Consider the following 14,454-nt stretch of genomic DNA (forward strand, 5'->3'; position numbering starts at 1 on the left):
TCTGACTGTGCCTGTCAGCTACGCTGTCTCCTCAGCTCTTGTGAGCAACCGGCCATTACCCAAAGGCTCTAGGAAACTGGAACCAAGCTCATTTTCTAAGAGGGAAACCCCATCTGCTCACGACAGACCACAATCCTGGATAGGATAGGCCTCGGACCCAAAAGGAACCTTTCAAATCAAATGCTAAATGTTAGGATCGAATGCTTGATGTTAGAGTCTAACCTCAAGAGAATATGCAGGTTCTTTCCCCATTTGTTTTCCTAATTTTTAACTGAATTTTCTTTCTAATTCATTTTACTTATCCTATTTTCAGACACACACATACCACACACCGTAAGACAATGGGACACATGAAATCCAACCGAGCCTGATCATCCTGTACTAACTGGCATCCCTCTTGCATTCAGCCAATGCTGGCAGAGGGAACGCCTGTCTTGGCAATGCCAACAGAGTGTGGTTGAGGAATCTTTCCGACCCCACCCTCCTTCCTATACTTATCATTCCATGCAGTGAGAAAATATCATAGATAGACATGAGCCTGGGTGACTGTAGCTTGCCCTGCCAAAGAGGCCTTCTGGGATATTGTTTTAGCCTACAGACTTGTAGAGGTAGAAGGGAACCTGAGAGGGCCTGTGGCTGTCCTTTAGCTACTCTGCAGGCTGAAATCATCCCAGAAAGGTGAGTGCCTTGCCTATTTTAAAAACTCTCCAGGGAAGTAGATTCCATGACTTCCTCTGACAACCCCTGTTTAAATGAACTCCTCCACTGCTTACTTAGTCTGAATGGGTTGGTACGTTTCTTTTCATTCTGTCCTTGCTGCAAAAAGTTAGGCACTAACCACTCCAAAATTTTGTTAGAATGCCCTTTCCCTTCAGGGAGGCCGAACTAGATAAACCAAAGAGTATTTGATGAAGATCTGGTGTTATGCTTGGAGCCAAATTTAAATCTCTCTTCTTAAAGATAATTACAATTGAAATTATTAAAATCAGCCCTTCCCCTTATGCAGCTATATTATGTGAATCATCATGAATTCTAACACAATGAATAAGGGTCTACCAAAGTTCCATTTGAACATTTTATAATAGATCCTATTTCTTTCGTCTTTAATAATCTATATATCTCTTCTCGGAATTCTTAAAATTTCTGCTCTCTGGTGCAACTTTAAATAGGAAGCCTAGAATACTACATCGAGCTGTACACAGCTCAGATACACATGGAATTGTGGTGAAACAGGATGATTTTATGATGTATAAATGGCTATATATGCTGTGCTTCTACTTACCCATTCTGATCCAGGGCCACTCCTGGGTATAGTTTAGTCTTTCTCTTTAGTTACACAACATCATGAGTTAACATTAGTTAGAAATCTACTTTAAGAACTTCTACATTTTTATTTCAAGCCTCACCTTCAATGTTCTTTAATTTACAATTATTTCCTAAATGTCCTATGATGCACTTTTCCATGAAGAAATAGATAATGAATATGAGAAAAAGACTCTATAAGCCATCAGTCTTCATGCTAGTACAAGGCTGTATTATTATTATTACTATGTTTCTTTCTAACTCTGCCTAATTCTCAAAATAAAATTGAACAAAAACTCTATATAACCTTCAAAATATAAACATGGTTCTTATCAATAGACTCTTCGTAAAACTCCTTTCTTCCCTCCTTTGTGTATGTTCTTTCTTTCACTTATCCAGGGACCATTCATTAGCTCTCAATGTCAGATATGTTTTGTGTTAGGTGTTGCAAAGAATAAACAATATGAATACTAGGTCCTGGCTTCTGTTTGTTCAGGTTGTGCACTGAACAACTCTAGGAGGTTCCTTGGTAAACAGGGCCCTGAGGAGCTCCACTTCTAGCGATGGTTGCTGAGTTTCTTGACAGACTGGCCCACTTTCACTAAATTCCAATTCCTAACCTTCCCAGCCTCCCCCTTCACGACTCACCCAGCAGACATCTGAACTGTATCCTTACCTTTCTACAGGACCTGATTTCACAAGGTCACCAGTGGCTTCTGGTTGCCTCAAGCCAAAGAGTCCTTTTAATGTTCATCTTCCTTGCTTTTTGGCAACACTGAACATAGCTGAACACTCACCAAAAGGAAGGTTCAGAAAAACAATACGTGGATTAAAGTGAGTGGCGGGAACAATTATCTCAGCCCTTAGGGTCCCTCTCCCTTGGTGCCTTCTCTCTTCATTGCCTCTCTTTGGTACTCTGGGGTTCAGGCCAAATAAAATTCATGCAACTACCAGCAAATGGGAAATGAAGGTAGAAAGACAAGCAGGCTAGGATACACGTTAATAACCCCACCACTTTTTAATTCATTTAAAAAATAGTGCTAGTCAGTTTATGTGTGGTATTTTAATTTCTGTCTTCTTGTTTTAAAAAAATAAATATACCAGGCAACATAAATCTTTGCATTAAAGAAAAGTCAAGATTAGCTCTATTTCTAAAATCTCTCTGATTTGCCAGGTCTAAGTTTATTTATCCATTTGCTATCTTCACAGATCAGTGAACATTCAAAGCTTAAGGGAACAGTGGGAAAGGTTTAATGATATTCACACCAAGCCTATACATTGGGATCTATATTTAAGAGTTATTAAAAGCAAGCAGGTTAAAGTCCAACTGCAGATAGGCAGCCTCCTGGTTTGATCTTTTCTTGAATGCATTTCCGTATACATCATATCTGTGTTACGCTAAATGCTCAATTAGTAGCTGATACATCTAGAATAGAGAAGCCTCAAAATGAAGATGAGAATGCCGCAACGGAGTGGAAATGTATGCGCAAGAAAAAAAAACACTGACAGAATTTAATACTTGTGAGGATTATAGATTGCCCTACAAAATTTTGTTCATCCTTTCCTGTGTAAGTCAGAACAATAAAGTATATAGCCAGGAAATGAATCACGCTGCCAAAAAAGCTGATCTCCAACCCTAAGAAAGATCAGCTTCACAAAATACACAGCAGTAATTCTATTTAGAAGCAATATTTGCAACATTTAAGTTATTAATTCTAATTACAGTATAAAAGTATAAGGACGTCACTACAGATTATTCACTGTTCAAAGGAAATACTTCGGCTTTAACAGCCTGGTGGGTAAATTTATTCTTTTAAAGTGACTTGTACAATAATAACAATGTTCTTAATGGGTCTGAAATACTTAATGCCTTTAAAATGTCATACAAAGTGCCAATTAGAGTTTTATACAAATCATTCCTCTATATTTTTATGCTGTCATTTTGGAACTGTTCTTTCTCTGTTCAACAGCTATATTTTAGAAAGGAAACTACTGCATGGACAATTTGAAGACTGAGCAGCTTAGAACATTAGGATAATCGAGGAAATGAAATAGAAGGTACGTGGGAATAACTGACCTGTTAGCCCGACTTTAATACCTAACAAAATTCTGGAACTGAAAATCTTTCCACTGATAAATCAATTTTGAAAACACCCAGAGGAGAAAAAAATCATAGGAAGCAGTTAAAAAATGCTTGTTTAAAAAAGATCATGAAAACCCAATTTCCATTTCTGATATTTATACTTGTAGAATGGTGGACAGGAGTTTGAGGAAGTGGTAATAAACAGAAGTTGTGATAGATGGGCATTGAATGAAAATTTCAGCCCCCTCGATGCTACATCTTATAGATGATGTACTTAAATGCTGCTTGCAAAAATATTTAACTTTATAGATATTTCAAAATTTCAGTGGGAGCCATCAAGAGTTTCAGTTATATAATATATGATTAAAATAGGCAGATATTAAGGTTTTATCTATCTCTTCCAAACTTTAATAGGAGGCCTATCATCTATAATTTTGCCTGTAAATAATATATATTTCATATTTATGTATAATAAGTATGTAAATATTATAAATCTCCTGTATTTCTGTTATATATAATATTAAATTATCTTATGAGCTTGTTAAGCATGCATATTTAGCCAGGAGATGGGGGAGGGGAGGGCAGGTAGGCCCAGATAATTTGATTCAGTAAGGCCAAGAACCTGTATTTGGAATAAGAAACCTACATGATTAATGATGTAGGGCATATGAAGTCCACACTTTGAAAAATTATAAAGTTAAATGATTGTTTCCCCTTTTTGATTATTTTGCCATAATAAGCAGTTTAACTGTGTGGGGAGAGAGCCTTTCGAATATCACAGACTTCTGTGAAAAACTGATTATATACATGGACCCGCCATTAGAAAAATGTATATGCCCTGCATTAAGAACCTCTGCCTGGAATTCCCATTCAAAATACATACATCTCTTCTTCCCTTCCTTTCTCCCTCTCCTTGTTTCCTTCCATTAAAGTGGTAGTAAAGAATGACTGGAATAAAGCCCATAGGAGGAAGACAACAGAATAGAACAAGAGGCAGAGAGAAGCTTGGTCTATTTCCGGGAGAGGGAAAGCGAATGGAGGAATGTTGAATGGAGACAGAGCTCAGAAAACATGCCGAGGCAGCTCCAGCTGAAAAGGAGAGTGACTGCCCAGCTGGAAAGACTATGGTCAGGAAGGAGAAATGAAGCTAAATTAGGGAGAGGTGGAAGCCCCATGGACAAATGAATGACCCATCACATTCCAAGGCTGTGGAGGCAGCCAGTGGGTCAGGAATCCTGATATAGCTGCTGGGACAGGTGGTGGCAAGATTGAGCTCAATTACCAGTTATGATAGTAAGAACATCATAGAGAATGTCAGCACTGATAAAAAAGCAGGAATGATGTCAACATCTATTATTAAGAAAACAACAAACGAGAGAATTAAAAAGAGCAACTGTTAAAATTCCTTCGCCCTGGGTTTAGACCTTCAAGATGAGGACAGTGCACAGGTTTGCTGCTTTTCATTATAAACCCTTTCATGCAATTTGATTGTTTAACCATGCACATATTGACTAACTATGTGCAATTTCACTTTGCAAAAATTGTCAATATAATTGGTGTGGGCAAACCGTTAAAAAATAAAACCTCACCTTTAACCAAGGCAACAAATCTCATATAATAGCATCTTACATACCAACACCAAATGAATGGATGATTCTTTGAGGACGGGGACTTCTAGAACATTCAGAGTCTTCCCTCTAGGGTTATGGTCTGCTTTGCATATAAGTAAAGCTAATCTTTCTTGGTTCTCCTCAAACATACTATGTACACTTAAAATGTAATTTATTGTAATCACATGCAGTGCAATAAAATCTAAACTACTGCCCTTGTTTTTCCATAGCAGGCAGACATGATCTGTTTTTATATGTGTTAGCTATTTATTCAGTTATATAGCTAACTTCTATTTAATTATTTATTTTTTCATTTATTTATGTGTGTATGTATTTATACCCCATTACATTTCAGAAATGTTTGAAGAAAGCTATGTAGTAGATTATATGTCATTAGCTGTAGCAGAATGTCATGTTTATTATGTGATATTCTGTAATTATGTATTTATGTAAAAAGTCATGCAATTTTTTTATTGATAACCTAATAAAAGGCTGGATGTACTTGTTTTCAAATTTTGAAGAATAAAATCCTTTTAGAATGATTGTTTGGCTGAAACACTACCCATATTTAATCTAAAAAAACTGTGTCCCTTATTAATTTATTTTTGCAGTAATTGGACATAGACAAATGCAATAGCACATACTTCAATATGTTCAGTGTTTTTTACTAACACAAAGGTGAAAAAGCTGGATGTTAAATTAATACGAACTGGATACAATTCAGAAACAATTTTCAAAGAGCTTGTGAAAAAAGCATCTTCAATCTTCATTTGAACTGCTCAAGAATAACACTTTTAAAACACCTGAGACAGAGTAGATATTAGCCAAGTCTTGCTTCCATTTTTTTTTTTTTTTTTTTTTTCATCCTCATGAGAATGTCCTTCAGCACTGCTTTTAGGAAGGGTCCTTGCTTTTGTTCTCCACATTTTTCTTAATTCAAAAGTGGATATTGGGTCAATTGAGAAAAATGAACATTAGGTATTGCCAATAGCTCTGAGATTCATGCTGCATATTATAAATATGGTTAGGGAATTGGATCAAATGCCAGTATAATATTCAGTGAACTATTGATTACTAATGTGTCATCCAAGAAAAGCTGTTTGCAAATGGGAAAAGGATGAAGAAAAATCTCTCCATGGTTGCCTGTACATGCCTACTCTCCTAGGCCAAGGCAGGATGGCAGACTGGGCCATTCATCATTAAATAGTCACCTTTTCCCTGGCCCTGCCTTCGAGAATTGGCCTCTATGCCCTGAGATGAGCTCTCTCTCTGGCTTCTAGGGCTCTGTTTTGGTTTCCCTCCAGAGATGGAATCTACAACTTGTCTCTCTGTCTGGTATAGTTCCTTGCATCTCTTTTTTAACCTTCCTTATTCTGTAGTCCTATCACTGCCAAAACAATAAATTTCTCCAAGATGTTTTCCTTCAACTATTGTCCATTCAAAGACTATGTGGCTCAGGAAAGTAAATACAACAAAGAATAGAACGTATTTTTGCAATTTCAGTCAACTTCTGTTTTTATGTCTTTCTGATATCTAACACTGGAAAAGCAACAGTAAAATAATATTAATATTAATATTAATACCATAATCACAATAACAAAACTCATCAACCTTGTACCTTTGGTATTCTTAGACACTGAACTCTTATAATGGCAAGAACTGGACCCTCTGATAAGTGATGCTGAGCATTTTTTCATATATCTATTAGCGATTTGTGTATCTTCTTTTAAGAAATATCTGTTTAAGCTGGGCGCAGTGGCTCACGCCTGTAATCCCAGCACTTTGGGAGGCCGAGGCGGGCAGATCACAAGGTCAGGAGATCGAGACCATGGTGAAACCCCGTCTCTACTAAAAACTATCCGGGCGAGGTGGCGGGCGCCTGTAGTCCCAGCTACTCGGGAGGCTGAGGCAGGAGAATGGCGTAAACCCCAGAGGCGGAGCTTGCAGTGAGCCGAAATCGCGCCACTGCACTCCAGCCTGGGAGACAGAGCGAGACTCTGTCTCAAAAAAAAAAAAAAAGAAAAAAGAAGTATCAGTTTAAATTTTTGCCTATTTTAAAATCAGACTGCTTTTTTTTTGTAAATGAGTTGTTCGAGTTTCTTAAATATTCTGGTTATTAATCCCTTGTTTGATGGGTAGTTTGCAAACATTTTCTCTCTTTCTGTGGGTTGTCTCTTCATTTCGTTGATTGTATCCTTTGCTGTGCAGAAGCTTTTTAGCTTGGTGTAATCCCAATTGTCTATTTTTCCTTTGATTGCCTGTACTTTGGGGGCCTTATGCAAAAAAATGTCTTTCTTATTTCCTCAATTTTTTTCATGTCTTTAATCCACTTTGATTTGATTTTTGTGTGTAGTGAGAGGTAGAGGTCGAGTTTCATTCTTATGCATACAATTATCCAGTCTTACTGGCACCATATATTAAAAAGACTATCCTTTCTCCATTGTGTGTTCTTGGAACCTTTGTAGATGAGTTGGTTGTAAATGTATGGATTTATATCTGGGTTCTCAATTCTGTTTCACTGGTCTATGCATCTCTTTTTATGCCAGTACCATGCTCTCTTAGTTACTATAGCTTTGTAGTAAATTTTTAAGTCAGGTAATGTGATAACTTGTTCTTTTTGCTCAGGATTATTTTGGTTATTTGGGTCTTTTCTGGTTCCATATAAGTTTTAGAATTATTTTTATTATTTCTGCAAAGAATGTCATTGGTATTTTGATAGGGATGAAACTTAATCTATAAATTGCTTCAGGTAGTATTGTCATTTTGACATATTAATTTTTCCAATCCATGAGAATGCAGTATCTTTCCATTTTTTTCGGGTGTCCTCTCTTCTATTTCTTTCTTCAGAGGTTTATAGTTTTCCCATTATAGATCTTTTACTCCTTTGGTTAGGTTGATTCCTAGGTATTTTTATAATTTTTGTAGCTATTATAAATGGGGTTGTTTTCTTGATTTCCTTTTCAAATGATTTGCTATTGGCATGTATAAATGCTACTGAGTTTTGTGTGTTGATTTTGTATCCTGCAACTTTATTGGATTTGTTTATCAATTCTAACAGTTCTTTTGGTGGAGTCTTTAGGTTTTTCTAAGTATAAGATCATGTTTTCTGTAAACAATGCTAATTTTACTTCTCCCTTTCCAGTTTGGATGCCCTGTATTTCTCTCTTGCTTAATTGTTCTGGTTACGACTTTCATTCTTACATTGAATAATAGCGGCAAAAGTGGGCATTCTTGTCTTGTTTGAGTCTGGCAATAACAGATGCTGGCTAGGATGTGGAGAAAGGGGAACCCTCATACACTGTTTATGGGAATGTAAATTAGTACAACCACGTTGGAGAACTACATGGAGGTTCCTCAACAAACTAAAAATAGAACTATTGTACAATCCAGCAATTCCCCTGCTGGATATATATTTAAAAGAAAGGAAACCAATATATCAAAGAGATATTTGCATTCTGATGTTTACTGCAGCACTATTCAAAATAGCCAAAATATGGTGTCAACCTAAGTGCCCATCAAAGGTGAACTGATAAAGAAAATACTGTATGTATATACTATGGGATATTATTCAACCATAAAAAAAGATGGAAATCCTATCATTTGCAGCAACTTGAATGGAACTAGAAACCATTATGCTAAGTGAAATAAACCAAGCACAAAAAGACATATATCTTATGTTCTCACTCATATGTGGGAGCTAAAAACATGTATCTCTTTAAGATAGAAAGTAGATTGGTGGTTACCAGAGGCCAAGAAGGAGAGAGGGGAGAGAAGAAGGAAGAAAAAAGAATATAAATGAATTTTTACCACTGAACAATATGCCTAAAAATAGTAAGAGTGGTAAGTTTTATTTTCTATTAATTTATTTTTCACTTGAGTGATTGTGATTTTAGGAGAGGTAACACATCTATCCACAGACTTCACTCTCTGTTACAAATCACTGTAAACAATCAAAGCAATTGGATTTTTTTCCAGTTGTTTTCTCTTGCAACATAATTGCTATACTTTGCCTGTCATAGTAAAATAAGTCTAAACTGGCGTAATCATTAATTACTAGCTTCGAAAGAGCAATCTTCATTTGTGTCAGACAAGATAGGCTAGATAATGCTATGATTTTTAAAAATATTTTGCAGTGGCAAAAAATAACAAAAGTTTATTTTTTGAGACAGAGTCTCGCTCTGTTACCCAGGCTGGAGTGCAATCTTGGCTCACTGCAACTTCCACCTCCAGAGTTCAAGCAATTCTCGTGCCTAAGCCTCCCCAGTAGCGGGGATTACAGGTGTGTGCCACCACACTCAGCTAATTTTTGCGTTTTTGGTAGAGGCAGGATTTTACCATGTTGGCCAGTCTTGTCTCAAACTCCCAACCTCAGGTGATCTGCCTGCCTTGGCTTCCCAAAGTGCTGGGATTACAGGCGTGAGCCACCACACCTAGCCACATAAGTTTATTTCCTGCTACATGTTCATGAAAGGTCATTCAGGGACTCCTCTCCTATGTCACCATCATCTTTATTCCAAGACCCAGACAGAGAGGCTAGATTCTATCAGATAAGGAGGTAGAGAGAAAAGATGGCATGGTAAAGCATATGCTGGCTCTTAAGGACTCTACCAGTGGCTCAAATTGCATTGGACAAAGTAAATCTCATGACCACATCTGGATTTAAAAGGCTAAGAAGTATAATCTTTCCCTAGGAAGGAACATGGAATACTGTCAAGCAATGACATAGTCTACAACTACATTTAACTAGAATGTTACCATTTACAGAATGACTCTTCATAGATTATGTCCCCAAGATAAACTTTCTTTAGCATAACTATCCCCCATTTCAGCATACATGAACTTCATCCTACACCAACACTATCTTCCAGTCTTTGCTCCATTTCCACCTGCACTTGCTTGAACCTCCTGCTTCAGCCTCCTTGCCTTCTCTTTGCTTCTAGCCTCATGTTGCCTTGTGGTGCCTTAGTTTACCTAGTTTCATTAGCCGCTGGTCTACTGGGTCCTGTTTCGGATTACGTCTTGTCTCCTTTCTAGCTCACCACAATACAGCTGTCTGTTTAGCATGTTGCTCTTCTCATGCCACTCCAGAACTCTAGATCTTTCCTAATGAGCAAGGGCACAGTCTGACACTACCAGATGCACTCCCGTGTCTTGGCTCCATCCCTAATGGATCAGTTATTACAGCCAGTACCTCACAGGAGCCATATCATCCTAGGACACAAATATTATCATGGTAATTTTATAGCCACATAGACAAGATGTGAGGAGGTTAAATTATTTACTCAGGAATACAAAGATCACATTGAAAACATTTTTGCCCATTTCTCGCTCTTCTGCAGTGTCTAAAAGAAAGAACCAGGGGTGCATGTCCTCCGGACCTCCGGAGACTGCGTCATGGAAAACAAATAGAAAATGAAAGAACCATGGTAGGTCTCAACGTAACTCAAAGTTTGATAGGGACCTCTGGAAGAGCAATGACATTCTTTTCTCGGTGAGTGGAGATGGTGGATGTGGACCTTGAAAGAGACTGCATCAGATTTGGAGTCTGAGAATTGTCTCTCTGGTCTGCAGAAGCGTTCCAGCAGATGAAGAGTAAGTGTGGCCTGGGTGAGCATGAAACGTGGGTGGTAGGAAGGGAGCTTGATCTCCATAATCAGGCAACCATTCTTTGGGTCTGAGATCCTTAGAGAAAACGTATTTAGGTGGCTCTTTTTCATACTTCTGACCTACTTCAATATTCAAGAATAGATTGCTAATCAGAGACTGTTTCTGTTTGTCTTTTCTGTTTCTCCTGTGCCATCTTTTATTGTTTCATTGCTTTCTTCTGACTGGATAGTGCCTCTGAAATCTTTCTTCTAACCACCCCGATCTCCACTAACCCCTTTGCTGGACACATGTAGAATGAAGACTTTTAAAAAGCAGCAACATTTCTAATGAGGTGTGAGTTTTAGACTACTGGGGACCCCACAAGGTGTAAACATTGCTTAATGTTTCTGCTTCTTCATTCTTCTCTGAGGACAACACAAGCCTGGTGCCTTCCTGAGAGCAGACAGAGAAAGCTCCTCACAAAAAAACAATAGAAAATAAACCAACCCAAAACCCCACACCTAAGGTCAGTGTTCTCCAAAAAAACCAGCCTGTTCACATTCTTGCATGGATTTAAAGAGTTTTCAGGCTAACATGAGTCTCGAATTGGCCACCATGTGGCAAGAGCACTAACTCAACAAGTGGGCAGCTGAGACCCCTCAGGCCCTTGCTATCCACTCCCACCCCTTACATAGTTGAATCTTCTCTTGAGTTAAAACGTTTCATTACTGGTGGCTCCAAATGCAGCATAGCACTGGGTCAGAGACTGGTTGGAGGTTAGGATAAACTGTCTCACTTAAAAGTCTAAAAATCATTACCACTTGATTTAAAGAAGAAATTTTTGTCAATATTTTCCATGTTTATGTTTTCCATTATAAAATCATGTCTCAAAACTGCACTCTAATTAGTATGGAACCAAAAGACAGCTGCACACTCCCTCTCAGTGATGTTACACTGCAGGAGGCATCAACAAATAAGGCAATCAATGCTTTGCTACTTTAAGGATATTGAGTTCCTTTATTTCAGGAAGAATATTTTTGAGTCTCGAGCTGCATTACAACTAGAATGCAAACACACTGCAATTTGCAAAAAAAAAAAAAATCATGCAATTTTGGACATAAGTCGTTCAAGGCACTGCAATCTCCTACTGAGAAAAGAGGATTGAGAGTTGCTTGAAGACTCCTGGGCCCTTTGGTTGTGACCCATGGGATGCAAAGTGGTGCAAGGATCCTAGAGATCTGCATTCTTACACTGGCCATGGGGCAAAGTTACCCTAAGCAAGTCAGCTCATGGGTCTCACTTTCTCCAGTTGTTAAAATAAGAACACCCTAAATAGACCGAAAATTGTATGATTCCATCTATAAAATGTCCACAGGAAAATACGATCACTCCCTTCCCGTGCATGGCTGAGCTTTCCAAAATACTCAGCCTGTCCTTCAGGATGACAGGAGCAAGTGCAAGCCCTTTAAGAACCCCACCTTGTCAGCAAAGAATAGATCCACCAGGGTGTCAAGAGGAATATCAGGAGGGAATTTTCATCTGGAAGATGTGACTGATTTCTTGAGTTCCCATGGACACTTTCTAGTAAAATATCTTGCAATATTGCCTAACAGTCTACTTCTGTCAAAGACAGAAGGAAATGGGGATAGCACCTGCAGAGTTAGAAGTCAGTTGTTGAAACCTGAGGGGTGAAGGCTCTGAAACATGGTGTGAATGGGCGAGGCATATTTTCATTTTGCAGGAACTTCTACTCAGCTCTAATGTTTGCATAGTACCCGCTGGAGGGTAGGGGTCGGGGTGGGAGGTAGAAGAGAGAATCACTTCTGCCGTGGATGAAGCACAATATCAATTTTTATACACAATCCTACCATTTAAATTGAAAATATCAAATATCCAGAAATATTTTCTACAATCATTTGAGTATCAAAATAGCTCAATGTTGTCTGTTGGCCAATCATAGGGAATTATACTGTTACTCTAAAATGCTTGAGCTTTATTCTTACTGATAAATAGTGTGAAAGAAAACTTCAATTCTACAAGCATGTTTTCATAAACACAAAGAGAACTAATTCACATCCACCATGATTTGAGTAATTGGTACAATTCAAATATAGTGGCTGGTGATAGTACTGGCTATTTTCCTTTCGAAGGTTGCTATTTATATAATGAAAACAAATCTGATGCATTGCAAGCAGAAGCATATTTTGTGAGGACCTAAATAAAGAGTCATTTCAGGGTGTAATTAGAAACTGTGAAGCCTTCATCAGTGTTTCCAGTGGAGTTTCTTGGGATGCTTTGCTAGGTGAGTTTTTGCTACTAGGATTTCATCTTAAATGATTGATTAAGTACCTATGTATTCAAGCATCTCTACCACTTTGGATTTGGTCATATTCAACCATAATGTAATTTCAAAAGTACTTCTATTGTTAGCAATTGTCATTTGTGCTGGCTTGTCCGGTTTGCTGATACATCTCTTAATGACCTCCAGAAACCACTCATCCACTGAGGTCTATTCCTCAATCAGCATGGCCCTGTCTCAAAATGACCCTCCCTGGAATATACAATCAGCAAAATCTTAATATAAATAACTCATAGCAGAAATTTTGCTTAAAAAATTAAACAACTAGATTATAGACATATTAAAGAATGAGATTCTAATGGTAGCCCAAGAGTTCATAGGTAGCAGCAACGTAAGACGTAAAGCAATTCGAATCATTGCATTGTTCTTCTCATCTTACCTGTACTCTTGTATATGTAAAATGAGGATAATAATAGTACTTACGTATCCCCAGAGTTGTGGAGATTAAGTACATTAAATGTATATAAAAGAGCTTGAAACAGTTTCTGGTGCACGGAAATCTAGGCTATCGTATAGACTATTATGTAATGATAAATATTACTTTTATCTTTTTTCTTTGGATTGTGCGGATTGTACACATCTTCCCATGATACCTTATAGTTTTTTCATTTCATCATAACTCCAGTAAATTTAAACACAAATATAACGTTAAAAACTATTCCCTATGCTCAAATTGGAACTGGAACACTGCGCAAATATTGAGCTATCTTCTAGATCATGCATGTATATTGTTGTTATTTTTTATTGGATTTTCATTTATATACCAGACACCCTTAAGGTGCTTTAGATGCTATGATTTATTTAGTCCTTATAAATATGTTAGATACTGTTTTTTATAACTTTGCAGCTAAGGAAACTTAGATAAAGACTGACTGTATAACTTTCCCAATATCACACAGGTAGAAAATTATCAACAGAAGATTCAGACGGAGGCAGCTAGATTCTAGAGACCACTTGTTTATCCTCTATTATTTCTTGTTATGAACAGAAAGTTCCTCATTTCAATTCCTGAGTTAACAGCTATCATTGTGCAATAATAAACAAGTCACTATTAAATTATTGTCAACTATATGTCAACAGAATTGCCCAAGTTTAGATTCTTCACAGAGGCACAATTTTGTTTAATGAGCAACGTTTTACGTGTGTCCTAGATCCCTAGTTTAATATCAGTAAGGAGACTTACACTCGCCCAGAAGTCCAGAATGGATTAGGGCATGTAGCAGGCCTTGCATAAATATTCAGACCTATGTGAGCGCTACAGAATTCGTTTGGAATGAGATGATTTTTCTATTCTAATCGAGGACTCGTTTTCCCTGCTGGTACCTCTCCCTATACCTTACATTTGGGCAAGTCTGTACTGAGTTAGCTGGAAAAGTAAAGAATCAGGATCATCATTCTTAAAAGCAAGTGCTTTCTTCCCTCTTTTTTCTCTTTTTTGAGACATTAGCCAGTAGACAGTACATTCAGAAACTTTACAGAGAAGTAGATCATGGAAAATACCCATCCAAAATTCT

This window comes from Macaca nemestrina, chromosome 6 (genome assembly GCF_043159975.1).
Source record: "Macaca nemestrina isolate mMacNem1 chromosome 6, mMacNem.hap1, whole genome shotgun sequence".
Taxonomy (NCBI): domain Eukaryota; kingdom Metazoa; phylum Chordata; class Mammalia; order Primates; family Cercopithecidae; genus Macaca; species Macaca nemestrina.